Consider the following 3,118-nt stretch of genomic DNA (forward strand, 5'->3'; position numbering starts at 1 on the left):
ATGTTCTATCTCACAGTATGCCCAGAAACAGAGCAAAGTGAATATGAAGTGAACTGTCTCGGTGTGCTTTCTATTACTGAGATAAATATGATGACCAATAGCAACTTGGAGAGGAAAAGGTTTATTTCAGTGTATGGCTTACAGAGGGAAATCAGGACAGGAATTCAAGGCAGGAACCTAGAGTCAGGAACTGAAGCAGAAGCCATGGAGTGACACTCCTTTCTGGCTTGCTTCCCATGGCTTATTCGTCTTGTTCTATTATAACATCCAGGACCACTTGCCCAAGGGTGACATCACCCACAGTGATCTGAACCCTCCAACATTAATTATCAATCAAGAAAATGCTCTACAGACCTTTTTAGCAACAATCTGATGGGGGCATTTTCTCAAATGAAGTTTCTTTTCAGATAATTCTAGCTTGTGTCAAGTTGACAAAAGGAAGAAAGAAAGAAAGAAAGAAGGAGGGGGGGGAGGAATTGTCTCAGTAGTTAGCAGTATGTACTGCTTTCACAGAAGACCTCAGTTGCCTCCCAGTACCTACATCAGACAGCTCACACCTACATATACCTCAAGCTTCAGGAGTTCTGAGCTCTCTTCTGAATCCCAAAGGCACCGGCACTCACATGCACACACCCACACTTTCATACATATATAAACATGTTTAATGCTCACGCCTACATATATGCTCATAATTAAAAACTAATTTTAAAATTATTTTAAGAGAAATTTATACATACCTTGAGGGAATAGATACGTTAATTACTTTAACTTAACCATTCCACAGGTATGCATACCCCTATCTATCATATTGCACACCATCAACATAGATCATTTTTATTGTCAATTTAAAGAACACTAGCAGCAATACAGTAAAAATGACAAGAGTCATAACACAAATCTTAATAGCAATAAATCACCAATGGCTTTGCAAAAAAAAAAAATGGATCAAAGGCATAAATGTCAGAGCTACAAATACAGACTCAGAGAATAAAACATAAAAGCAAATCCTTGTGGCCTCATCCTGGACAAGGGCTTCTTGGATACAAAGTTAAAAGGCACAAGGAACAACTACACAGATGGACAGACTGCCTTTCACCAAAATTGAAAGGCTTGGGTTTGAGAGTGTGCCTTAATGGTAGAGCTTAGCGAGCGTAAACAATATCCCTGCTTCTATGTTTCTATTACTAGCACCATAGAAATCTTTTTTTATATTTTTGTCTGTTTGTTTTGTTTTTCAAGACAGGGTTTCTCTGTGTAGCCTCAGCTATCCTGGAACTAGCTCTGTAGACGAGGCGGGGCCTCAAACTCACAGAGATCCACTTCCCTCTGCCTCCAGAGTGCTGAGACCAAAGGTGTGTGCCACCACCACCTGGCTTTTTTTTTTTTTAATATTTTAATTGGAAGTTTTCATGCTTCAAAGGATGCTATAAAGAAAGCTTAAAAGTTAGCTCACGTGATAGAAGAAAAAAATTGCAGTTCATACATCTGATAAAGGATGTTTTAAAGATTTATTTATGTATTTATTTATTATGTATACAATTTCCTGTCTGCATGTATTCCTGCAGGCCAGGAGAGGGTGCCAGATCTCATTACAGATGGTTGTGAGCCACCATGTGGTTGCTGGGAATTGAACTCAGGACCTCTGGCAGAGCAGTCAGTGCTCTTAACCTCTGAGCCATCTCTCCAGCCCAAAGGATGTTTTAGTTCACATCTGTTACCACAACAAAATACTTCAGGCTGGATGACTATAATAGAAATTTATTTCTCACAGTTCTAGCATCTGAAAAAGTCAAATATCAAGGTGCTTATAGCTTTGGTATCTAGTAAAGGTTGGCCTTGAACTCTCCATGAAGCCTAGGCTGGCCATAAGCTACTGATCTGCCTATCTTCACCTCCCAAGTGCTAGGATTGCAGGTGTGTACCCCTATATCTGGCCTTACTCTTTACTTTTGAAGTGCCCTCTTAACAATGTGCCTTCAAATGGTAGAAGACAGAGAACATGAAAGAACTCACTCTCTCCCTTGAACCCTGATATGAACAGTAACCCCTTACATGAATGCAGAGCCCTCATGCTAAATCAATCATCTCCCGGGGGTCCTATGTCTTTGAATATCACACAGGTTTCTATGTGTACAGCATAGCAAGGGACTCATAGTAAAAATATATGAATAACACTTATAACGTCTGTCTTAGTTAGGGTTTTAGTGCTGTGAAGAGACACCATGACCATGGCAACTCTTATAAAGGAAGATTTTAATTAGGGCTGGCTTACAATTTCAGAGATTTAGTCCATTATCATGTTGGAAAGAAACATGGTGATGTGCAGGCAGACAAGGTACTGGAGAAGGAGCTAAGGAGCTCCATCTTGATCCAAAGGCAACAGAAGGAGACTGTGTGCCACACTGGGAGCAGCTTGAGCATATGAGACCTCAAAGCCCATCCACAGTGACTAGTGCCACTCCCTATGGGCTAAGCATTAAAACATATGAGCCTATGGGGGGCATATCTACTCAAACCACCACAAAGTCATAGACAACTCCATTAAAACATAATCAAAGGATTTAAATAGACATTAAAGGAGGTACAAATGACTAGTAAGTATGTAAGATGTCAGCATCACTTCATATGATGGAACTGCAAATCAAATTCACAAGGAGATGCCACTTACCGCATACCAAGAGAGAAAAAATAATCAAAATGATAGACAATAGCAAGTATTGGAGGAGATTATGGAGAATTTGTACTCCTCACCCAATACTACTGGGGGTACAAAATGGTGCAGCCATGTTGTATCAGGCCAGTAGGGTGGCTCAATGGGTAAAGGTGCTTGCCTCCAAACTTGACCAAAATTGAACCTGAGTTCAATTTTCAGAATCTATAAGATGAAGAAGAGAAACAACTTCCAAAAGCTGTCCTTTGACCTCCATATATACACTGTCTGTGCACATGCTTATGCATACAACACACACACACACACACACACACACACACACACACACACACACATGTATGCATGTACATGCACATGTAAATATAAAACAAAACAATTTTAAAGGAATAGAGCTCTCATGTGGCCCAGAAATTCTACTCCTAGGTTACATTTGAGAAAAGTTAAAAT

The sequence above is a fragment of the Peromyscus californicus genome, unplaced genomic scaffold (genome assembly GCF_007827085.1).
Source record: "Peromyscus californicus insignis strain IS unplaced genomic scaffold, ASM782708v3 Scaffold_6__1_contigs__length_162567912, whole genome shotgun sequence".
Classification (NCBI taxonomy): domain Eukaryota; kingdom Metazoa; phylum Chordata; class Mammalia; order Rodentia; family Cricetidae; genus Peromyscus; species Peromyscus californicus.